Source organism: Lynx canadensis, chromosome F2, assembly GCF_007474595.2.
Source record: "Lynx canadensis isolate LIC74 chromosome F2, mLynCan4.pri.v2, whole genome shotgun sequence".
Lineage (NCBI taxonomy): Eukaryota > Metazoa > Chordata > Mammalia > Carnivora > Felidae > Lynx > Lynx canadensis.
In genome coordinates, this window is record NC_044320.2 from 36,233,851 (window position 1) to 36,259,039 (window position 25,189).

The following is a 25,189-nucleotide window of genomic DNA, read 5'->3' on the forward strand; positions in this document are numbered from 1 at the left end:
TTGCCCGAGGTCACACGGTGTGACAAAGTTGGTCTTATTTTAGAGTCTGCGTACTTACCCACTTCCCTTTAATGCCTGAGGTTTCTCACTTCTGCCACTTAGATGCCACATGACCTAACGTGAATTAGCCTTTCAGCGCCCCCCCCCCCCCCACCGTTAGCTCCACCTACAAGGTGGGGATAACAATAATTACGCATACCACATAGGCGGAGTGAGTACGCAATAAATGAATATCATGAAAGCGCTCAGAACGGCGTTGGCACACATTGGCGTCCGCTTGTGTCCGTTCCGCGAGCCACCGCTAAGCACACGCAGGCCTCAGAGGCGGGAGGAGGTAACACGTTCCGAATCTGCACGGCCAAGGGGCGCCGGCTCAAGGTGCCGGGGCCAGGAAGGTGTCGGGCTGGGTCTGAGGGAGGTAGGGACTCTTTTATACTTGTTCCAACAATCGGTCCCAGGGGCGAGGGTGGCCCCGGGCCGTCTCCTGGTGCGGGTGAGCCGTGAGACTTTGGGATCAGGTCAGTAACTGCGTGAGGGCGGGGCTGCAGGCAGAGGTCACGTGATGGCCGCAAGGAGCGAAACCAAGCCTTGGGAATAGCCTTAGCCCCGAAAATGCACAGAAGTGTAGGCAGGAGGCCGGCTTAATGCCTTCTGTTTTGTCCTTGCTAGCATCTGATGCCTAACCATGTGGGGTGTAATAAATACATTTCGTCTTTGTCCCCAGTTCTTGGCACAAAGATCTTTAAGACTCTTGGGATTTCCTGAGTGACAGGAGTATCTTTGGGGGCCCCCGGGGGAGTATACCTGAGGTTATGCTAATGAGGTGATTCAGCTTGGGAATGCCAGATCGCCTCGGGATGGGGCTGGCCACCACCAGCAAGGTCCAGCGATTAGAATGTTGGACCTTCCAGCCCCACCCGTGACCTTTGGGAAAGGGAGGGAAGGGGGTGTTGGTGGCTGCAGGTTAAACTCTATTCAAGTTCTTGAGTAACGAGATTTGACGAGCTTCTGGTGGGTAAACACACCCAGGTGCCAGGTGGGTGGCACACCCCACTCCCATGGGGACAGAAGCTCCTGCGCTCCAGACCCTTCCAGGCCTCACCCTATGGACCTCTCATCTGGCTGTTTATCTCCTTTATAATAAGCTGGTAAATGTAAGTAAATGTTTCTCTGAGTCCTGTGAGCCACTCTAGCAAATTAATCAAACCTGAGGAGGGTGTTGTGGGGCCCCCCAATTTATGGCCAGTCAGAAGCCCAGGTGACAGCTTGGACTGGCAAGTGACATCTGGCGTGGAGGGTAGTCTTGTGGGAGGGAGCCCTTCACCTGTGGGATCTGATGCCATCTCCGGGAAGTGTCAGAATTGAGCTGAGTTGTAGGCACCCACTCAGTGTCCGCTGAGGATTGTAGAATTGCCTGGTAGTGTGGGAAAACATGCATCAGACCATGACTCAGGGTTCCTCCAATTAGCACCTAGGCTGTAAAAGCTGAATCTGAAGGCAAAGGAAGAGAAAGATCTGGTGAATGTTGAATGTGTTTCTTGCACATGGTGCAAACACCTGTGTGTGTGTGTGTGTGTGTGTGTGTGTGTGTGTGTGTGAACAGCGTCCCTTGCCCCTGCTCTTGGTAATGGCAGCCCTCTCTTCCTTGGAGTTACCGTCCCATCCCCCACCCAGTGTCATTCGTGGATCCCATCCCCCTGGCCTCAGTGGTTGCCTAAAGGTGGATGCGTGATCCCAGCCACACCAAATCAGAAAAGGGTCCTTTGGCTTTACAGATACTGGGAGAATAACCTTTCTTTCTCGGGGGGTTGCTGAGCTGCGATGACAGAAGAATGGAACTGTCTGCATCCATACCTCCCTTTGCCTATCAGCCATTAGGAGAGAACAAAACCAGAAGAGAGTTTTTGTGGCTTTAACGGAGCCTCTGGCTCAGTGATGGGAGTCCGTGCTCGAGCTGCTGTTTGCTTAAGCTAGTTTGGGGTTCCTCACAACCATAAAGGACCAACTAATTCATGTTAAGTTCCACTGGTGCTAATTTTCACAGTCTTAGCTGAGACCCTCCTGAAAGTAATTCAGCATTGTCATTTGGTTTCATGAATGATGAACCTAGAAGGTCGGAAGTTCCAGCCCAAGTTCTTACGGCATTTAAACAAACTGAGTTTTGGCACACCTGGGGGGCTCAATCGGTTAAGCTATCGGGACTTCAGCTCAGGTCATGATCTCATGGTTTGTGAACGCAAGTCCCGTGTCAGCTCTGACAGCGTAGAGCCTGCTTCGGATCCTGTCTCCCTCTCTCTCTCTCTCTCTCTCTCTCTCTCTGCCTTTCCCCAGCTTTGCATGCGCACGTGCGCGCGCTCTCTCTCTCTCTCTCAAATAAACATTTTTTAAAAAATCATTTTTAAAAAGTCCTGTGACTTGGAGTGTATCTATCTAGTTTTAGTTTATCACCTTCCCTGTTAGACCTACCCATTTGCCCATATGAATTCTGAAGTCTCGGGGGATCTCCATAAGAAAGTAGTGTGATCAGAGTATTTGGGGAAAAGAGGACACCAAAGAGGCAATACATTGCTTAGGGACCTGGGACGTCTGTAGACAAGGAGATTTGGGGCAAAGGAGTCAAGTAACCCTGGGTTGGAAATCCTACTGGATGGGATCAAAGCAAACCTTTGGATTTGGGTTTCTACGTTCTGGCCCCCGTAAAAGGGTCCAGTGAATTATGGGTCCCCGAAGGGTTTAGCAGATTTCCAGAATCTTATGGATTCCAATCTTCCTGGAGAGAGTAGACCAGGGGTGGTATTTGCTTCGTTCATACATATTTGTATGTATACATGTATGTGTGAGCATCTGCACGTGTGTATGTATGTATGTATGTACACACACACACACACACACACACACTCACACAGGTTCCAGCCTCACACATTTCCCCAGAAGGGGGATTTAAGGAAATGGTAAGAAACATCAGAATTCCTTAAAGCCTTCTGGGGAATCATCTTCTGGACTTGGCCCCCTTTCCTGTGAGATTTTCCTTTCAAAGCTCAAAATTCTTTTCACAGCTCCTGAGTAGGTGAAAGCCACTGGAGAACAGTCTTGTATTGTCTTGCTTTCCTTTGGGAGGCAAGGTGGGAGGATTGAGGAGCTGGGAAGGTGGGGGGAGGGGTCCATTTTCCCCGGCACCTCCAATCTGGCAGGCCCGGGTTTAAAAAGCTCCAGAAATGTAGCATTTGAAAATGTAGCCAGGAGGAAGAGTAGACCCCAGGAGGCCCAGAACTAGAAGCAAATGTGGGTTTTCGGTGTTATTCTTGTCTTTGCTAGGCCAATCACTCCTCCTCCTTGTTCTTGCTGCCTGGAGCAGAGATTTTAAAGGGTAACTCTCTCCTTGCTGAAGCTTTTGTCTGCCCGGGGACTTCCTGCGCGAGGGAGGGAATCGGGAGAGAGGACCACGTTCCTATCCAGCCACCTCACTGCCAGAGCAGAGTCAGGTGGAGTTTGTGCCCTGCGGGTGAGTGGCCCTTTCTCCACCACTGTTTCGCTGGTGGCACAATCAGCCTCTTAGAAGATGCTAATGAGATTCTGGTAGAGAGCTACAGAATCATCTGTGGCAGATGGTAGAAGGTTAGGTTCTGATTTCTCTTGTTCCACTGTTGTTTTTCTCTAAAAATGTGGAACCAATGTGCAGCTTCCTTGGGCTTGATTTTGACAAAGCCACAATAGTTCATTTTCATCCCTTTCATCCATCTTACTCTAATCATGAATATCTTTTAGAAATGAAGCAAATCATTCAGTTTTTCTTCCTGCTGCCCTTCCCCTGACAGGCTGCTTTTTTTTTTTTTTTTTTTTTTTTTACACCAAAAGAAATCACTTAATTCTCTCTGAACTACGACGATAATATACACCCGTGCTATGGGATTGCCCCTGGGTAATACGTAATTTCATTTTCTCATGACTGGGGCAAGGTTAGGTTATCATGTTTTTGGTTATTTTAACACTTCCTCAATGGAAAGATATAAAAAACAAAAAAAAAAATACCAATAAGAGCCAGCAAAGGGAATGCTACCGTTTATTGAATACCTTCAACATTCCAGGCACCGTGCTGGGTAATATATGGGCAATATTGTAGCTACTCCTCGCATTAATCCTATCCGAGGCACTATTCTTATCCCCATGTTACAGGAGAGGAGACTGAGACTTGGAGAAAGAGACTTGTCCAAGATGGGGGGGCCAGGAAGTGGCAGAACTGGAAGCCGAAGCTAGGAAGTATCACTCCAAAGCAGTGCTCTCACTACATTCTTGATGAATTTCAGTTTGCACCAGTGCTGGTGGTCTTTCGGACTCAGGGGCACTTCTCCTGATTTCAACCCTCGTTTGGAGACCAGATGTCAGGAGGTTTTATTTACAGTGAGAGAGTCTGATGCTGCTTACGGAGGCATTGGCTTGGCCCCAAGATGGAAGGCGGACCCACCATTTTGCCAATGAGGAAATGAAGGTCCAGAGAGTATAATGTCGCTGTTATCTATTGCTATGTGACAAACTGCTCTAAAACTGAGCAGTTTAAACCACGAAATGATTTTATTGCTCCCAATTCTGTGGGCCAGGGACTTTGGGCAGAGCTCATCTGTGCCGTCTCAGGACTGTCCCATGTGTGTCAGCCAGGTGGGGCAGACACCCTAGGGGTCCTTGAGGCTGACTGCTGGCTCTCTGCCCCAGCAGAATAGCCTGCACCTTACCTGGTGGCTCAGGCTCAGGGAACACAAGGCCTCGGCCCAGAACAGAACAGTATCCCTTCTATCTCCTTCCATTGGTCACAGCCAGTCCAGGGCCAGCACAGATTCAGGGGAGGGCATCACCTCTACCTTTTGATGAGAGGACCAGCACATGCAAATAAAGATGGCCTGTGCGTGGTCGCCTTTACAGACAGCACCACACATGCTGACTCATCAGTGGCAAATATCCAAGCGTGAGGCCAACATCATGGAAAAATCGCACTGTGGCAGCTTTCCTGAAGGGGAAAAGATTCCCTTCAGAATCCGCATTCTATTTGGACTCCTTCAGCACCAACAGGTAAACGTGGAAGTTATTTAGAGGGGACGTGGGTGGTGACGCTCATCTAATCCTGTGGGTGGTGATATTCTTGTGGCCCGTGCTGCGTCCGGTGACCACATCATGCACTAGGGGGAAGGGAGCGGCACCTCCCCTGATCTGGGCAAAGGAAAGGGGGTGCAGATGTGTATCCTGCCAAGGCCACAGAAGTGATGTGTCCAAAGATGTTGCAGAGGCTGCCAACATGATCAGAGAAGAGAAAGCCCAGAATGATCAGCCCAGTGAGCCTCTAACAAAAAACAGATGGGGGCCCCTGGGTGGCTCAGTCGGTTAAGCGGCCAACTCTTGATTTCGGCTCAGGTCACGATCTCGCAGTTTGTGGGATCGAGCCCTCGTCGGGCTCCTTTGCTGACAGCCCAGAGCCTGCCTGGGATTCTCTCTCTCTCTCCCTCTCTCTCTCTCTCTCTGCCCCTCCCCTGCTTTCACACACACACACCCCTCTTTCAAAATAAACATTAAAAAAACAATAGTATGGATGGCCTAACAAGAAGAACTGATTGAGAAAATAAAGGAATTTCAGGCCTTATGGGCAGGGCATTTGTAATCATTTTCTAAAGCTCATCCACCAATTTGAGTAAGGAGAAAACACAAAATCAAGGTCAAAGGTAGGAATATGTACCTGGGAAGGAAAAATAAAGTGGATTATGACCGGGTGTGAAGAGAATTCAAATTTAGCGGCTGTAAGAGCAAGAGGGAGCCTAAGAGATCAAAGTTAGTCCAAACCCCATTTTATGCATGAAAAAATAGAGGCCCAGGAGAAACCGAAGTGAAGGGCCTGCCCCAGCTCCAGCAGCTCAGTTATTCTTGCATTGTTAATGAGCACTTAGCAAGCATTGATTAAATGGCAGGCATTTTGCTGGGTGATGGAAACTCTCACAAAACTGTCCAGGGGAGGAGAAAAGGTCGTGAAAGGCAATGATCACAGAATAATGCAGGGAACACGGCACCAGCAGGGCTCAGGGTGGACCGTGGGTGTCCCACACCTCAGCTCTAGGCTCGTTGCTTGCTTGATGCCCGTGAGCTCTGGGCATCAAGAAGAAAGCTTGTTTTTAAAAATCCGGCCTACTGAGCTGCCCATTGGAGGTACATCAGATCAGAGGCCTGCGCTGTCAAAGAGACTGCAGTTTTCCAATCTCATGTGCATTTAGAAGAGAACATCCTAAATGTGCCTTGTGCTCGGGCAGGTCCTAAGAGAGCATTCGCACGTCTCGGGACTAGCACAACGTCACTGCCCGTCACTGCAGTGAGATTTAATCCGGAGCTTCTGACTTCCAACCCCTTCGCTGGGCTACCACCTGAGACATATTCTGGCTGGAGTCCACCACAAGCAGGCATGGTGGGCCCTTCACCAAGTCATAAAGTCGGTTTGAAAGGGGTGTTTGACCGAATGGGAGCCCAAGAGGCTTGGGAGGAAATGGCAAGTTGCTGGTGGCTTCTACCCAACCCCCCCACCTCCCCCCCCCAGACTTCAGCATCTCCTCCCTTCTACCAGTGGTTCTCAAAGGTCACTGCCCCTTGGAATCGTCTGGGGAGCTTAAAAAATCCCTGTGTGATTTTTTTCCACCTATATGATGGAGCGAGGGGAGCACAGACCTGGGTGTTCCTGGGGAGCAAGCCTCCGGCTGCTCATCTCTCCAACAGGAGAAATCACAATACCAAACACCCTCGGAGGACTGGCTGTGTGTCAGTCGCTAATAAGAGGGCTTTACAGGATCGCCTTTCTTAGTTCTGACAACAATCCTTTGAGTTAGTGATTACAGCTCCATTTTACAGATGAAGAAACTGAGGCTGGAGAGCTTAAGTCACGGTGCCCAAGGTCACATGACTAGCAACAGGCTACAGCCTCGCACAGCCTCCGAGGAAAGCCTGCACACTTAACTCCTCCAAGGGGCAATGGGACAGACAGGCAGCTCCCCAGGTATAGTCATCTTCTCTCCTGGGGCCATCCCCTTCCTGTTCTCTCTGTCTCCGGGGATCCTGACCCTTGATGGCCACTGCTCTCTAGCCTTCCGTGACTCACCACCTGCTCAGGTCACTCTTCCTGCTACCATTGCTGTCTGCCTCCAGCGGGACTGTTCTCCCAGGGCCTCAGGCCTCCTCAGGGCTCTCATGGGGACCCTCCTTACCCTTCATCCCTCCAACTCAGCCCGCTTCCTTTTCTGCTCCCCATCCCCACCCGACAGTGGAGTTTTGGCTTCAGCCCAGCAGTCCTCCTATGAGGGCAGAGAGCAGGGAAGAGGGAGCCTGGAAGGTTCCTTCCTCTACTTGTCTTTTCCTGGCTGATTCTGCCATGAGGGCCGATAGAGAGCTTAGCCATCCTCAGAGAGCTGATATTCACTGACAGCTCACTGAGTGCCAGGTGCCTTCCATACATCATCTCATATCAAACTTGCCAGAAACTTGCAAGGTCACTATCACACCCCAATCTCACGCACAAAGAACTGGGGTCTGTCTTCATTCACCAAGCTAGGAGAGTGGCAGAGGTGAGATTCCAACCCCTGGCCATCTGCTCCACGGCCCACATCTTCTCCATGACATCACAAGAGAAAGGTAAAGGGACAAGGAGCACTTACAGAAGTGTCCCTCAGCCCTAGATGTACCCCCAGACCAGCAGCCTCAGCATCACTGGGGAGCCTGTTAGAAATGCAGGCTCGCAGGCCCCGCCCCACACCTACTGAATCGAAACCTGCATTTTAACAAGATCCCAGGTGATTTCAGTGCCTATTAAAGTTTGAGAAGCCTGGGTCTGGGTCCGTGGTCCGCCCTCCGCAGCCCTGGCTGAACACTGGAATCACCTGGGAACTTTAAAACACACACCCGTGGTTCAGACTTCAGGGGGCTGGGGGCAACCTAGGCATCAGAGGGGTTTGCTTCTGTTTTGTTTCGCGGTTTAGCTCCCCAGGTGATTCTAAGGGGCAGCAACCTCTGAGACCCTGTCAGGAAGAAGGGACAGGCTGAAGGCTGTGGAAGGTAGAAGCCACCAGCGACTTGCCGTCCCTCCCAAAGCACAGCGACGCAGTCGGGGGTGGGAGCCGGGGAGACCCGGTGCCGGGGCAGTGCCCAGCCGGGTCTCCTTCCCGCCGGTGCGTGCGGCTGGGCAGAGACCGGCTGCGGAAGGACGAGGGCTGGGAGCCTCCTTCTCAAGAACCCCGACTGTCTGGACGCTGGGAGGCCGCTTCGGGTGAGTTCGCGTGCCGGTCTGCACCGAGAGCCCGGCGCCGGGCGAGCGGGGCGCCGCGAGCAGCGCGCGCAGGCGCAGAGGCGCGAGGCGCGGGACGGGGCGGTGGCTCCGGCCGGGAGGGGGGCGGCTCGGAGGGCGGAGGACGGGGTGCGGCCGGGAGCCCGCGGGCCTCCGCGGAGGGCCCCGCCCGCCCGGCAACAGCCGCCCGCCGAGGCCGCCTCCGGGAGGGGGCGGCGGCAGGCCGGCAGGTGCGGCGCGGCCCCGGGAGGGCGCGTTCGAGCGGTTCTTTGTTTCCTGTCCGGCTCAGCCCCAGGCCCGGGCGCCAGCCGGCCAAAGCTGAGTCACGGCTGACTGCTGGGCGTGTGGCCACACGGCCCCCTCCCGGAAGAATGCGCTTCTTTCCTGAAGCCGGCTCCTCTAATGAGCTAGCAGGGACAAAAGCCAGAGAGGTGGCTTCTCTCCTACAAAGCCCTGCACTCACCCTGGGCAAGTCCAGGACCAAGGTCACCCCCACCCAGCCCCCACCCTCGCAGCTCTCACACGGCCCTGAGCAGGAGCTGCCGTCCCCGAGGATGCCACCTCCAAGGGGATCATGATCTGGGGGCTCAAGGCAAAGCCTCGCGACAGATCCGCAGCGTCGTGGTTCGGGCAGGTTTCTCTGGGGCTGTTCCACCTGCCCGGGGCGTGGGGTACAGGCTGAATGGGTTGGCCTGCGATCACCTGGAGGACTTGTCAGAAATGCACGTTTCCCCAGCCTTGTTCGCAGAGGGTAAGATGAGTAGAACCGGGGAAAGGCATGGAATCTGCATTTTAACAAGTACCCTAAGTTTTTTTAAAGCACGTGGTCGGTACACTTCACTTGTGAGTCGCTGATTATGTAGAAGTTCCCGGGACCACGGATGCGTCAACCACAAATGGGCGTCGCTGAATAACAAAGTTGAGTTCGCCTGGGGAGGTAGAATTAGCAGATAACAATACAATTGGCAGAGGTGGGAGTCAGGCCAGGGTCCCCAGGCCCCCAAGCTTGTCTTTAGTTTATAAGCCCAGGTCAAACCTACCCTGCAGGGATTCCCAGGGAGCTTCTCCAGAACCTCCTTTCTACTTTTGTGGTATTGAATACCACCTGAAATAAAGTGTCAGCTGGCACTTTTACGCCTCTTAGTATTATCGGGATGTCTTTCCAGTTTGGTATGTGGATTTGGGTATACTGGAGCTTAAGCCCCTATCAGCCACTAACGGTCATTAACCCCAGAAGAATCTGTTCTGTCTAGATAGATGTCAGCTCAGATGGATTTTTAGATGATCTCTACTTTAAAGCTGCTAGCCTATCACAAAAAGATAAAGAAAAATTTACTGAAAATTAGGCTTAGGAATACATTTATCCCTTTGGTGGGCAAATGTTATCCTGTTAACAGCCCATAATAGAAAAAAAAAGAACATGTTGTATTTTCTACAATGAAGGCAGATGACCTTGGCTCACATCTCAGCTTTCCCACGTATCAGCTGGTAACCTTCAGTAAGTTTCTAACTTCTTTGTGCCTCAGTTTCCTTATCTGCAAAATGTAGTTGTGAATATTTATTGCTTCCAGATATAAGATTTGCAAGTGTCGTTTTGTGTAATTCCTATTTTCCAAATGAGGAAACTGAGGCTCAGAAAGGCTAGATACCAAAGTCACCCCACCTCGGCATACACCTGTTCCCTCCCCCATTGACCACATCTCTTCACTGCCTCCTCGCTCCTGACTGGCTGTCAGACAATAACTGCATATTCTCATGAGTGCACTCTAATGGCTAACATTTTTTTTTAAGCAGTTACTATGTTCCTTAAACTAGTGTAAACACTTAAATTAAATTCTTGCCACCCTTCCGTGAGATGAGAATTGTCATCGTCTCCCTCTCTCAGGACAGGAAACTGAAAGAGATATTTGAGATCACACTGCCAGGAAGGGGCAAAGCCAGAACTTCCGTGCGGCACTCTGGCTTCTGGGCCTGGGTACTAAACTGCTATACTGTGTTGCCAGTTACATGTATTACGTAAGAGGGGAGGGAGGCTCCCCACTCTCCTGATCCACCAATGCAGCAATGCTGAGACTTTTTCCTTCCCATCAGCACTGCACTTCTGGGTGCAAAGGCTCCTTCTACCGGAACACTTGTAACTCTGCTGGCCTTTGAAAATTGGTGTTTATGTAGGACAGCTGAGAGGGGCTTTGGAAGAGACTTGCGTATAGGCCAGCATTGAACCCCCTGATTGCCTGCAGGCAGGCTTCCACAGAGGCCCACCCAGAGCAAGGGATGGACGCTGATGTGGCTCCCTGCTGAGGGGCTGGTAGTGTTGTCTCAATGCGGGAACATGGTGTGCAGGCTCAGCCTCCACCCATCAGCTGGTCTCCTGCACGGCAGCCAGCCTGACCCTCCCCTATGTGGTCACTCTTATAACACTGAATTTTGGGGTGCGTGCTAGGATATGGACATTAGGGGCGACTCTGGTGAGGTTTCAGATGTAAATAAGGAACATGTTATTGGGAACTGGAGAAAAGGTGATCCATTTTTTTTTAACTGTTTTTATTATTTTTGAAAGAGAGAGAGCATGAGCAGAGGAGGGGCAGAGAGAAAGGGAGACACAGAATCTGAAGCAAGCTCTAGGCTCTGAGCTGTCAGCATAGAGCCTGATGCGGGGCTCGGACTCATAAACTGCTAGATCATGACCTGAGCCGAAGTCGGACGCCTACCCGACGGAGCCACCCAGGTGCCCCAAGGTGATCCTTGTTATAAAGCGTTTTGTGGAAGGTGAAAGTTGTGAACTGTGAAGTTGAACATGCAGCTGAGGAGATCTCTGAGCAAAGTGGTGAGGGAGCCGCTTGGTATTACCTGAACCCTCATAGAAAAATGCCAAAGGGGAGACATGAATTGAAGAAGGAATCGTTAAGCAAAATGGAGCCAGAGCTTGGAGTCTTAGAAAATGTTCAGTCTGCATAACTGCAAAAAAAAATGAGAAAGAAAGGTATGGCTGAACAGCCACTTAATAACGCGGGTGTGAGCACAGATCTAGTCAGCCAGCTCAGTGGAGGCCGGGAAAATGATGGGGTTATACCAGCAGAGACACGGCCAGTTTGAACCGAAGGGAGCACGAGAAAGCAGGACAGAATGAAGGCAAGTTCACAACCTTCTTGTATGCTACAGGACCGGCGTCTGTCAGTGTGCACTGTTCTTCAAGGAAAAAGAAGGGCCCTAAAGGCAGTTGGGAGGTGATTAGGCCATCACTTTGCAGGCCAGAAAGTCTTCTTGAGGGAGCCTCCCTCCCCGGCTTGACAAAACTGGCAGAGGTGGGACCATTGTCGCAGGGGGTCGGGAAGGCAGAGCACTGAACCAAAGACCTTATTCTCCAGCCTTGAGATCTAGTGGAATTTGCCTTGTTAACCTGTGGGCTTGCCTGAGATCCATTGCCCCTTCCTTCTTTCCTGCTTCTTCCTTTTGGAACGGGAATGCCTATCCTGTGTCTGTCCTACGGGTGTATTTTGGGAGTATGTAACTTAAATGGTTTCGCAGGCTCACAGCTGGAGAAAATGTGGCCTCAGAATGAACCATACCTTGAGTGGCCTGTATCGATTTAGATGGTATTTCGATGAGACTTTAAACTGGAGATTTTAGAGTTGCTGCTGGAATGAGGCAAGACTGGGATAGAATGGACGTATTTTGCATGAGAGGACACAAATGCTATGGACCGAGTCGCGCCCCTCACCCACTCCGGGCCCCTGTGACAGTATTTGGAGGTGGGGGCCTTTGGGAGGTAGTTAGGGTTAGATGAGATTCCTGTCCTCGGCCTACTCACCCTGTCTCTGCCTTGTGCGGGCACAACACGTGTGCCGTCTGCAAGGCAGAAAGAGGGTTCTCACTAGACGCTGGCCCCGCCGGCACCCTGATGTTGGGCTCCCAGCCTCCAGAACTGGAAGAAAATAAATCCCTGCTGCTCAAGTCACCCAGTCTACAAGATTTTGCGATGGCAGCCCAAGCCTGCTAAGACAATTCTCGAAGGCCTGTTCTGAACGTTCGTTTAAAAACCTTGACTTCTCGAGGCGGCAAGGATGCCTCTAACAGACTTGGGAGAAGCTCTGCACAAATTGCTGGGGGCAGGGGTGGGGTGTGAAAAGGGAAGAAACAAAGAATACTGTTTCACGGCAGGGCTTGGTCAGGCACTATGCTGAGCTCCACTCTGGGGTAACACCGCCTCTGGCCCACAAACACCTGGGGAGAGAGAGCTGTTATTTCTGGCTGGCTGTTGACCAACCAGCTCTCCGGGCAGCTCGGACTCTTTGCTTCTCAAACGTCCCTCCTAGGACACCTCATAAAGCACCATCCAGTGCCCCGCGAGCTGGGAGGACGCCTGTGGCTCAGGACCCACCGTGTGCCTTTGCTTGGGTCTCTGCCGCCTGAGCTCTCCAGCATGAAGAAGACCTACCCGGCCTAAACTCCAGTCGTCCCTCAAGGCTTCTCCCTGCCCATTCCCAAAGTCCGTCCAGCCTCCAGGCAGTGTCGTCAATAAGAGAGAGAACTGATCTGAGTTTTACTTCTTGTGGATAAACAGAAAATGGCCCAAAGCTGAGCAGCAGCTGGGGAGGAGGAAGGGAAGGCAACCAACATTCCTGAAGCTTCTGATAGATGCCAGTTGTTCTACCCTCAGGCCGCAGGGACCCCCATGGCACCCTGGGCAAACAGGCAGGGAGAGGTGAAGCTGCTTGCCGAAGATCACCCAGCTAGAAAGGGGCAGAGGCGGGCGTGAGGGGAGCCACAGTCCATCCTAAACGTACCCCTGTCCCCAATACTACACTGCCCTCAAGGACCTAGACCACCAGCATCCACTGCGGGTACCCAGCCACTCGGCGCTCTCCTCCCTGCTGCACCTGCAATGGTCTGGGAGCTCTAGAAGAAACACTGATGCCCGGGTCTATCCCCCCCCAGTTCCTCATTCTGCAGTCTGGGGTTCAGCCCGGTATTGGGCTTTTAAAGATTTCCAGTGATTCTAACATGCAGCCAGGACTGAACTCCACTCTCCTCAGGGACCCACATTCCCTCCCTCTGTAAAATGGGGCAAATGGTACCTTCCGAACACGGTGTTGTAAGGCTGAACTGAGAGGCCTAGGCGGGGAGGCCTGGGGAGGGACGGGACACCCTTGACAAGGGCTACGGGAGCCCCTGTCCTGTGCCCCGCGTTATGCCACGGATGGGTTTTCCTGCACATCGACTCAGCTGCCTCCCCTGAATGGATGGTGCCCCACCCTCCTTGCATCCACCCAGCTCCTTACAGCCCGTGGAACCCTTTGCTTGTGAGACCGTGAGACCGTGAGACTGAAGCTGCCACATCGTGGTCCTCAACAAAAGCCTGTTAAACAGGCGTATGGATGATGTCCTTTGACCTTCACAACAACTTTGAGAAGTAAACTGGGGAGAGTTCTTTACCTCCCCTGATCACCTACAAGACGTGGGGAATCCAAAGTCAAGTCAAGGTTCTGGCACCAGCTGTATGTCCCAGGGACGCAGTTCAGAGAACTTCTCAAAGCTTTTGTTTCTTCATTTTGTAAAGTAGGAATTTCTAATAATTCCTTTGTTGTAAGTCTATTCTGAAGAGCTGCTGAGACAATATATGGGGAAAACTTTTATGTAAACTGTTATTTGATGAGGGAATTGAGGTTTGGGGAGGCTAAGTGATTTGCCCACGGTCACACAGCTAGTAAATAGTGAAGCCAGAACTTGAACCCAGGACCAAAGAATTTCTGGGCTTTTCTCATTCCCCGTATAGAAACACAGGCCACATGTACTTTAAAAACAAAAACGAACACTCCAATAAGTACCTGGTTGTAGAGAGAGATCCAAATATTTGGAGTCTTAGGAGGCTCTGGGGATTTTGGGCTCCCAAGTTGCCGTGTTGCAGTGAATTTTGCAGAAAGGCAGGGCTGGGCCTTGGGTAAAGGTTTTTGTTTGTTTGTTTTGAATGTTTTATTCATTTTTTTTTTTTTTTTTGAGAGAGAGAAAGAGTGAGATAGAGTGAGAGCCGAGCAGGGGCAGAGCGAGAGGGAGGCACAGAACCCAAAGCAGGCTCCAGGCTCCAAGCTGTCAGCACAGAGCCCGACGTGGGACTCGAACCTGTGAACCGTGAGATCATGACCTGAGCTGAAGTTGGACGCTTAGCCGAGGCACCTGGGGTAAAGGGTTTTTTTTATAGGAGGACCAGCCTGGAAGAAAATTCAGAGAAATGAGTAAGCAAAGGACTTTGTCCGAGGTGGAGAAGCTGAGAGGAAACCACGGAGAGGAAGAGGCAGTCGTGTGGAAAAAGCCTTCACCCCCTCGAGGGGGCCTTGCACCCGGAAGAGGGCTCTAAGCAGCTCGGGGCAGAGCCCCCAGCTCACAGCCCAGGCCCAGCTGAGGAAGGGATTAGAAGATCCCCCCTGTGCCGGAGGCTATGGGCCGGTGTTAGCTCACCTGAGTGCAAGCTACTGCCTTGAAATCACACTAGAGAAGGAAGGAACCTGGCCTTACTGACCACCCGTCCTGTCACCTGTGATCACAGTACGATTAGCTTACGACCTCATGCCTCTCAGTGAGAGAGGCCTTCTTTACCCCGTGACACAGGTGAGGCTCAGACACATTAGGTCACTGGCTACTTCCCAGGGCCCCTCCGTCCCCACGTACCCCGGCCACCCCTCTAACGCAAGCCCAGAATCCACGTGTCTCCTCTCCCCTGGGCTCCCGGTGAAGTCTGGGACAGACTGTGCAGGGCAGCCCAGCAGGCAGGCTGGCATTACCTAATTGCTGGCCGGCTTCTCTTGTCACCTCGTTTTTCCAAGCTGCCTGGCTCTGAAAGCCTCCACCTCAGACAGACAAATGAGACTCGAGCCTTGTTCTGCCGGAGCTCCAGCAAAAGGAAGAGATCAGAAGCTGTCGCCTTGATAGAGCAGCAGCCAAGATGCGTACAAAGCACTGGGGGCAGCGGATGTCTTTAGCAGGCGACAAAGCCCAGGCCAGTGCCCTACTTACGGCTGCGACTTCCCCTATTGGGCTCTGCCTTCCGCTGTGAGGTGCCTGGGGTCGGCATTCTGGGCTTCGGGACTTGAGCTTCATCAGCCAGCCTCCCTAGGGAGAGAGCCCTTGTTAGAGCCGGCCCCTAGCATCCTAAAAGCCTCTCCTACCTCAGCCAGGCAGATGTTTCTGGGGTCAGGGCAGGAGAAAACAATCAAAGGAATGCACTCAGTTGCACAGCCTCCAGCAGGCAGGCCTTCGTGCCTGGGGGGTTGGAGCCAACTCCCGAAGCTGGTACAGGGTACCCAGCTCAGAAGCACGTCGCGCCCCCTCTGGGTTCTGGCCTGAGGCTGCAGCAGCTGCCTCGGAGAGAAAAGTCACTGGAGAGGCCGAGGTAATCGGGCCTCACCTGTCCTTGTCCTGGCCGGTAGGTGGGGTGGACGGACAGCCCTGCTGCCCTCCCTGTACTTGGGCATCTCAAGGGTAGAAGCCGGGCCCACTGACCTAGGGATCTCCCAGCCAGGTTAGCCAAGTACTGTCCTGAGTGCCTTAGGTAATTAGCCCATTAACCGTCGCGTCAACCCTAGGAGTTTGATTCCCGTTTTCCAGGTGGAGAAACTGCCAGAGAGATTAGGCTCCTGAAGCTCATAAATCGGGGAGTCAGGATTTGAATTCAGGCAGCGGAACTCCAGAGTCTTGTTCCTAACCGTTACAACCGACAGTTGGACCCTCAGTGAACAAAGAAAGATGAGCGAGTGAATAAAGCACCCGTTCGTGGCCTTGCGGAGAGAATGACAAAAAAGCCTTCCGTTCAAAATTGTCTCCTCCACGAACCGTTGCAGGGCCTGAATCTGCCGTTGAATACGTAACTTTTGAGCTTTAGTCTAACGATCGTCTTCAAAACCTTGTCCTAGAGATGTGAGGTGATGGCAATATTGGCCAGGCACGATAGCCACCGGGAAGTCTAGGCCGGGAAGAAGTCAACCGAATGTGTGAGGGGAGACACAGGGAGGTTAGGGTTTCCGTGAAAACACTGTGATGTTGTCCGTGTTGTGTTGCACAGGGCCGGCGCATGGGCCGCAAAGCCTTGAACTGGGTCAAGTGGCTGTGCCGTCTACTGGCTGTGTGGCCCCCGCCATGGTCCGTGGCCTCTGCGGCCCCAGTCTGCTCGTCTGTCAGTGGGGTTACCGACACCCGTCTCATGGCTTATGACGAAATAATGACTGTAGGTAAGATGGTCACGGCGTGAGCTGTTACACAGGTTATAGCTAAAAAAATGTTAGTAACGATGACTACCTGTCGGTCACCTGTTCTTCCCTCCCAAACTGGTTTCTGCTCTGGTGACTCCACATGCGTGTCCCAGGCACTCTGGTCAAGGCCCTCCCTCTCTCCCCAGCCCTGCCGTCCTTCTCTTCAGTGTCTTTCTTTCTGGGGTGTCCCCGGCCCTCCCCTCCCCGCCCTCTGCCCCGGCCTGGGCCCCCCGCTCCCTGTCACCCGTCCTCACCACAGGCTGGGTGGACGAGGCTGTTGGAACGTCCACCTTTCCCAGCTTCCCCCAGTTTCCCCCTATTTGTCTAGTTCCAGCTCTTTGCCAGTTGGGGTCCCCAGCTGGTCTTCACGCCCCACCCCTTTTTCCTCACTGTCTTCTTGCTGCCCACTCCCTGGCTGGCTCCCTTTCGCTCCAGCTAAGCCCTAATTAACTTATGCACCAGCGGTAGGTGCATGCCGCTCCTTCTAAGTGTTCATCAAAGTCTTGTGCACAACAGACCCCAGACACGGGATACAGAGGGGCCTGGTCCCTGGGCGGCAGGGTGGAGGGGGGGGGGTGTTGTCAGGGCAGGGCAGCAAGAGGATTCCTGACACCAGAGAGGGAGGGTCAGCGGTCTTCTGTGTGTCCTGGGGTAATTCATTTGTCTGTCTGTCCCGCCAGGACAGAAGTCCCCTGTTCTGAACACACAGGAGTGGAGGAGGGCAGTGAGGGTAGCAGATACTTAATGAAGATGCCCGCGAAAGTGCTGGTAACCATCACTCCGCTAAGGACTAATGATGATAACTAGTAATAGGGAAAGAGTCATCGTTGACAAAGCCTCTCCCATAAGGTCTGTCACTTGAACCTCACCACCACCCCGTGACGTAATGGGTAAATCCATTTTACAGATGAGGAAACTGAGGCCTGGAGAGTTTAAGTGATTTTGCCAGGGCCTCGGCCGCCGGCCTGATGACCTGAAACACTTTCCTATCACTTAGTCCTCGTCCTTTCGCATCCCTCCATCACCGACCCACCAGTTCGTCCTGGCTGGCCCGAGGTACCGAGCGTTTTGGAGGAAATCACGCAGCCACGGGGACTGTGGCCAAGGACAGACCCAGCCTCCAACCTCACCCAAGCTCTCGACACACTCCTTTTCCGGGGGTTGGCCTGCCGTCTCTATGTCCTCCTTAAAAACAGTTCCAGACCGTCCCTTCCCTCCTTCCTCGTCCCCTTCACACTCAGTGGGTGACCTCGTTTCCTGTTACTCCAGAAGGTCATGGCCCTGGGGCAGGAATAACCCTTAGTTCCAGCCCCACGCCTGCCTCTACCCCATCTTTGTTTTCTCCTCTTAGTCTTAGGGCCACAGATACTCTTCCTGGTTGAGGCCTCCCCTCAGTCAACCCTTGACCCACCTTCCTAGCTCTGTGGCATCCTTCTCCATCAGCAACCAAACTTCCCTTCCGAATTCCTACCCCCTTCCTCTGGACCCATGTCCCTGGCCTAGGAAGATGCACCCCTGCATTTCTCACTCTACTTCCCCATCCCAACTAATTTCATGAAAGGGTAGTCTACACCGGGTCCGTCCACCTCAGCACTACCGACGTTGTGGACCAGATCACTGTGGTGGGGACTGTCCCGTGCAGGTGCTTGGGTTTGCTTGGACTGTAGACTTGGAGGCTTAAACCTGGAGGTGTATTTCCCCCAGTTCCGGAGGCGGGAAGGCTGAGCTCGAGGTCTGGCGGAGTTCGGTTTCTAGTGTGGGCTCTCTCCCTCGCCCACAGATAGCCGTCCATCACCGCATCCTCAGTAGCCCGTCCTCAGAGTGCTCAGAGCGAGGCTACTGGCTCTGGGGTCTCTTCTTATAAGGACACTAGTCCCATCGCGAGGGCCCAGCCCTCCTGAGCTCATCTAACCCTAACTGCCTCCCGATGCCTCCTTTCCAAACTCTACCACTTTGGGGTCAGAGCTTCAACCTGAGGATTTGTGGGGGGGACACAAGCACTCAGCCTCTAGCAGCACGGGGGACACTTAGCAGCATCTACCCACAAGACACGCTTTCCATTCAGTTTGGGAAGGATGCAAGGACCCCAGCTGCCAGCAGTGATGATTGTGACGATGATTGTGACAGCTGTGGAGAAGCCCCGTTGTGACAACTGAAAGGGTTTCCAGACCTTACCAAACATTTCCTAGAGGAAAAAACCCTGTCTCCCTGTCCCCTGTTGGGAACCACTGGTCTACACTATCTATTCCCCTTTCTTATCCTCATTCACTTCTCAATTCGCTTGCAATTCCGTTTCTACTTCTCTGCCATCCTACTAAAACTGCTTTCGGAAGCACTCCCTATACCCTGCACGGTGCAATCGCTCGTGTCCGTTGTGCTGGGCTATGTCACTCCACTGGAAACCACCTCTCCTTGCTTCTGAAAGTCTCTACTCTATGGGCTCCAGAGGAAGCCCCTGGTAGTCACCCTCCTGACTTCCAGCCTTTCTCCGCCCTTCTTGCAGCAAGAGCTCCGCTTCTCCCACGAGACTGAGATGCTGGTTACTCACTATCCAGCCTTTTTCGCAGCTGGGACTGGTTAATGGGGTGTGAGGGAGAGTCTACGTGGGAGAGCTTCACAGGGAACATTTACTTTCTGATACAAGGGGAGGAGGGACACAGAGAGAAAGCCACATTGTTGGCCAAAAAAAAAAAAAAAAAAAAAAAAAAAAGATGTCTGGAGTTGCTGCAGCCATTTTGCCAACATGAGGGAAAGCCCCAAAAGGCCTGACTTAGCCATGGAACCAGCCTTGGAGTTGCCCACTTACAGACCTCTTTGAGAGAATTCGCGTTCCTATGACCTGATTCTTCAGCTTTTTTATTCATTCAGCGATTTGATTACTTGCAACCACCAAGTCCCCTGACCGGTCCCGCTTCTGAGACTCTACCCGGGCCTCGTTCTCATACTTCTCTGGCCGATCCTTTGCCACCTCCTCTTAGTTTCCTCCTCCACCCTCTCTCCCGACACGGTGCTGTTTCCAAGGCTCCTGGTCCTCACTCCATCCTCACTCTGTCGCGCTGAGGACATCCTAGGTGCTGATGACCCAAATCTGAACCTGGTGCTATCTCTTGAGCTTGAAACGCTTATTCCGCTGCCTGCTAACGTATAGTCGCTTTGTTGTTTCCTTCTAGCTCTCTTATCTCTGTCCCCCTCTCAATGTTGGGGCTCCCAGGCCTCGTTCCATGTCCTTTCCCCTTTTCTAGCTATACTTTCCGCCCAGGTTACCTCATCCGTTCATGTCCCTTTAGATGACATTTGTACATTGAAACCCTAGGTTATGTCTCGAGCACAGACAGAGCTCTCTGTTGAGGTCTGGATTTGACAGGAATGGCCCACGAAGCTGTCACACCCCCATGCCGGGTACTCAGTTCATCCTCCTGAGAAGCTGCTCCTCGATGGTGCGTTCCAGCTCAGTGACGCCCACCTCTGTCCTCCCAGACCGGAACCAGCGGTTCTCTCATCTTGCAGATTCCAAGAACTGCCAGTCCCTCTGGCTTGACCTCCGAAATCCCCCTCTGCACCGCCCCTTCTTCCCGCTGCCTGATTCTGGCCGCAGGCCAGGCCACAGGTCGTACTGCAGTCCCCTCCCCGTTACCTACCGACTCCCCCCCACTTCTCTGCAATCCGGCCTCGCGCCTGCAAGCGGAGCGATAGTTCCAACGTGCAAACCTTGCTGTCACTTTTCTGCTCAGAATTCTTCAGTGACTCACCATTCCCTTCTAGCAGTGATTTTCAAACCGTTTTCAGCGGAAGGACTCCAATGTACAATAAAGTAAGAAGAGTCATAGCAGTTGAAGTTAGGAGGGACATCTGGAGGCCCTCCTAGACACTCAGCCTCCCCATCCCTTCCCCCAGTCCAAACCCACACACGCGTGCACATTGCACATGCGTGCACACCCACACACACCGATTCCTGTGTCACTTTCGTGCCATCCAGTCTGCCTTCCCCGGATGTACAGGAAGCACCACACCACATCCCTGTAATATCTAGCATCCGTTGGGGATACTCTTGAATAATATGCCGCCCCCTACTTTGCATGATCCATTTCAGAACCGTATTTTGAAGCGTCACCAAAGAAGTCACCCATTTTTGTGACTGGTGCAATGCAGGGGCCTGTGTTCTCTGTCACTTGGTACAGCGAGGGCTGGTCTCACCTGACCCTGGAGGACTTGGGCTTCCTACTCCAACTCATCCTTGCTGTAAGCACAAAACAAAGCTTCCGAGCCCTCATTGCATCACCCTGACAGTGCTGCCTCAGCGATCAGTTGCTGGAACACGTTTAGCCAGTTGGGACTGAACTGCTGGACGCGGGACCAGACTAATACGAACAATGGAAACCAGGCCTCTTTTCAGGCTCCTGCTCACTCAGGGGCCCAGGCCGCTCCGCCCCTGTGGAAGGGGTGACACTGGCAGGAGCGCTCCCAGGTCCAAACCCCAGCTCATGCCTCTGAAGAGGCATGTGCCTGGGCTGGGTAACCACTCCAAGCCTCGGTTTCCATATCTGTGACATGACTGTCATTAGGAGGACAATGTCCGTCAAATGCCAAATGTGGTTTCTCAACAAGTGATGGTTTTTTAGGGGGCACCATACAACGTCCTTTCCCATTCCTACCTGGGCTCAGAGGTAGGCGCTTCTGGTTTTCTGAATGACCGACTTCACCCCTTCTTCCTTCTCTGTAAGGTAGGGGTGAGTTTTGTGCATTCCTGGTATAGCCCCCCTGGGCCCTTATTTTAGACACCCACACCCTTGAGGTCAGCTGCCCGGCAGCCTCAGCCTCCACAAGGGAAGGGAGCCCTGCCATTTGGGGGGCAGTTCACTTGGGGCAGGAAGGATTAAGAAACCTCTTGCGGCCGATACGTGTAAGCGCTCGATCCAGAGAAATGTACTTGTTTGCATCCTGACACCCAGTAATGGCTTTTAGAAAGGCGAGCTCAAGCAACAGTGAGAGTGTGTACAAAGCCAATGTCAGGCATCCCTGTGGTTCTGAGAACCTTTGATGCTGAGTGTGGTCCATGTGACGTCAAAGGGCAGGGGTCCGGCGGGCCCACTCGAGCACCTAGGCGACCGAGAACCGCCGCTCACTCTATTGCAAAGGAGCAGGGGGGGACCTGAAATGGGCCGAGGACAAAAGCGGGCCCTGCTTCCTCCTGGAAATTGCGTGGGGCCCTGTAGAAGAGGCAGCAATTCATGTAGGTAGATTCATACACAGCCTGGCACCCCGGAGTAAGTAAATGCTGGCCTTTGAAGCTCGGTGGAACTTTTCTTGCAAAGAATAAGGGGATTGTAAGTAGAGCTGAAGCCAACACAAAACATAATATCTGGTCACGGCGTCCCCGTTGCCAGTCCCTTCGGCGTCTTCCAGTGAGGATAGGCCTCGTGCATAGCCCGCAAGCCCACAGACGCTGGCTCACCTGCTTGTCACCCTTGGCCCCCTGCTGTCACCCTTGCTTGCTCATGCCAGCCACAGAGCCTCATTTCAGTCTTCAAGGAAGTGACCTCTGACCTTTCCTGGTTCCCAGATGCTTATTCCCCCTGCACCTGCCTCCCAAGGCCAAAGAGAGCAGCCCCCCAACAGGCAGCCCTCCAGGCAGCCTTGCCCCTGGGATTGTCGCTCTCTGGGTAGAGATACTCCGGGAAAGCAGCCCCTGGGAAGAGGAGAAGCCTTAGGAAGGGACAGGGTCTTGCTTGCTTTCCTTGCTCCTGTGTGCCCACACCTACATCCTCAGGGCTCCCTGTGCCCTGTGACCACCTGCCGGAGGGGGAGGGCTGGGGGCCGTGAGGCACAGTACCCTTCCCCCGAGAGGAAAGGAGAGTTGCTCTTTTAAGCCGACAGCTGCACGGGTGCTCAAGTGTCAGCAGGAGAGGTTAGGCAGCACAGGCACACGCGTCCGAGATTTATGCCTTGCGAGGCCAGAGCTGGTACCCGAGTGGCCTGCCTTTGTGACTCGTCTGTGCCCCCTACACCCGGCGACACGGCTCCGTTTGTTAACTTGGTGTTACTCAGGCTGAGAAGGAGCTGTAGAAATCGTGGGAGGGCGAGGGCTGCTGTTGAATGAGACAACACCTGAGAACGGCTTTGGAAACAGCGTATCAGGGAAGTGCAGTCCCGCTGTCATTGCCAGAAAGAGCCGGAAAGAGTGCCCTGGGGACTTACAGGTGGACCGGGGAGAAAGGAAAATGGCCTGGAGTAGTGCTGCTCACCTGCTCATTTGCAGAAGCCATGAGGTGAGTGTCTTGAATGATCCCCAGGCTTTCTCCACCTGCAAGATTGGGCAGCAGATAAGAGTGTTTTCTTCGAGAAATAATCATTAGTACCGATGGCAGGGCTGACTTGCTCAGTATTGTGCCAACACTTCACGTGCCTGACCTCTATAATGCTCACAGCAGCGCAGTGAGAGAGGGACCATTGTGTAGATCAAGAAAACTGAGGTCCAGGGATGCTTAGATAACCTGCCCAAGGTCCACACACAGCCAGGATGCAAACCTGGGTCATCTGACTCCTGAGCACGTTTCTCCTGTGTGCCGAAGGACTTGTCCAAAGACAACTTTTCAAGAAGGGTTAACTCAGCAACCAGGTTCCGTTAACCCATGAGCATCTCAACCTTGGTTGTGCTGTACCATCAGGAGGTAAATAGAGTAACCAGGCCCCATCTCAGACCAATGGAGTCAGAATCCTGGGGAGAGGTGGGGTCTAGGTATAAACGTCTTTTTGTTGTTGTTGTGGTTTTGTTTTTTAACTTTTTTTAAGTCTATTTATTTTGAGAGAGAGAGAGAGAAGGTGGGGAGGGGCAGAGAGAGAGGGGAGACGGAATCTCACGCAAGCTCCACACTGTCAGCACGGAGCGGGATGCAGGGCTCAAACTCAGGAACCGGGAGATCATGACCTGAGCCAAAGTCGAGAGTCACGCTTAACCTACTGAGCCACCCAGATGCCTCTGGGCATGAACGTTTTCTAAAAGCATCTCAGGTGGTTCTAGGATGGCCAAGGTTGGTCAGGAAGGGCACTTCAAGCAAATTGGGGGCAAAGGGCTGTCCATTCGGCCCTGCTCCATCCCTGCCTCTCTGCGCCAGCCCCCTCCCTCCCCCAGGACTGCTGAGCACAAAGCCAGGAAGTCTGACTTTCGCCCTACCTTGGCACAGCACTGCCTCTTGGGACTGCTCTGAGGGTCCCTCCCGCCTGCTCTATGATTGACCACAATACCTGGAGCTGTCCTTAACTAGCACAACCGGTGGGCCCAAGAGGAAAAGGAGCAAAAAGGCTTTTTTTTTTTTTTTTTTTTTTAATTGGTCAAGAGAAAACCAGAATTATAAAAAATGCAAGTCACGGTTAGAATGCCGGTCGTTTTTCAGGCCGCTGCCGTGCTCTGCACCTCCTACGTGGGAGAGCCGGTGCCCAGGTGAGGGGTGGGGCCCAGTTGTGCGATGCGCGAGCCAGCCACCATGCTGGCCGTGTCTGTGCCTGATCCTGGCCCGGCCTGGCCCCGAAGACACCCCACGAAGGAGACACTGTTAGGGTCCTATGACGAACGAAGAGGCCGAAGTCACTGTGACCACGTAGCACCAGAGGAGAAGGCAGCCCCATTTTTTCCGGGGCCAGCCTAAATGGCTCCACTTGTTGGTGTCTCCTGGGGGTGAGGCGACCGCCGGGTCCCCCCTGCTCCACTCGCCTCTTTTGTCTCCTCTCCATGTACTCCACAGGCTCATAACATGGGCTCAGGTGACCCCAGACCTACAGATCTGGGGCCATCAGTCAACACTGGCCACCCACAGAGCCACTCCCCATCAAGGCCACCTTGACTGCGGGTTTGCTCTGTGTTTCTTGAGAAATCAGGAGAGGACACTCAGCCTCCCGGGCCCTCGCGCAGTGGGTATGAAGCCCCAGGGCCTGGGAGGGATGGCGTGTGAATTCTCTGAGAGTCCTCCATGTGCCAGACACAGCTGGAGCTCAGACTGTCCCCCCCCCCCCCGCCCCCCAGATGACCCCTATGGAGAACTCCCCTGTCCTGTCTGGCTCTCTGACCCCACTCTCCCACCAGCCTTCCCACGCCCCCCACGTGCAGACAGGGTGGGAAAGGGAGGCCCGCTTCGGGGCTGGGGAGAAATACTTGCAATGTCACACACTGTGCCCGAGTCGTCATTGTCCTTCTTGCAGTAAAGAATATTCGCTCTTCCATTCAGCTCACATTCTTGAGCCCCTCAGCTAAGTTAGGGGCCGGGCCTGCCAAGAGATACAGCCCAGAGCTGGGGGAACTCGCAGTTTTGTGGTGTAAACAGAGAGTTTAGCCCAAGTTGTTGAGCTATGGGATGATTGCAGTCCCAGAAGCATATCCAAAATCCAGCGTTAGCCCAGAGGAAGGCGTGGGTAACTTTTGAGGGGAGAGGTGCCAAGTCAGGGGAGTCCAGAAAGATAGCTTTGAGCGACACATGACCTCTGAGCACACAGGCCAAGGTCTACCTCCTCCCTGGAGTCTGATCTGACCGTTTCGCCATCCCTGGTCTCCCCTTCCGGGAACCAAACAGCACGTCTTTATGTTTTCTTGCCTTTCACAGATAACCTCTATATTCCACCTTGTTCACGATGGGTTTGGTTTTGTTTGTTTTCTTTT

The 25,189-nt window shown here is 53.1% G+C and overlaps 1 long non-coding RNA gene across 1 annotated transcript in view; it reads left to right on the forward strand.

Moving 5' to 3' along the window:
- Positions 1-8,178: 8,178 nt before the first annotated feature.
- LOC116737882 overlaps positions 8,179-25,189 on the forward strand; it is a 79,439-nt gene continuing 62,428 nt past the window's right edge. The window contains exon 1 of the long non-coding RNA XR_004343190.1: positions 8,179-8,281. This is a non-coding gene — a long non-coding RNA (uncharacterized LOC116737882). The remainder of the gene's footprint in view (positions 8,282-25,189) is intronic.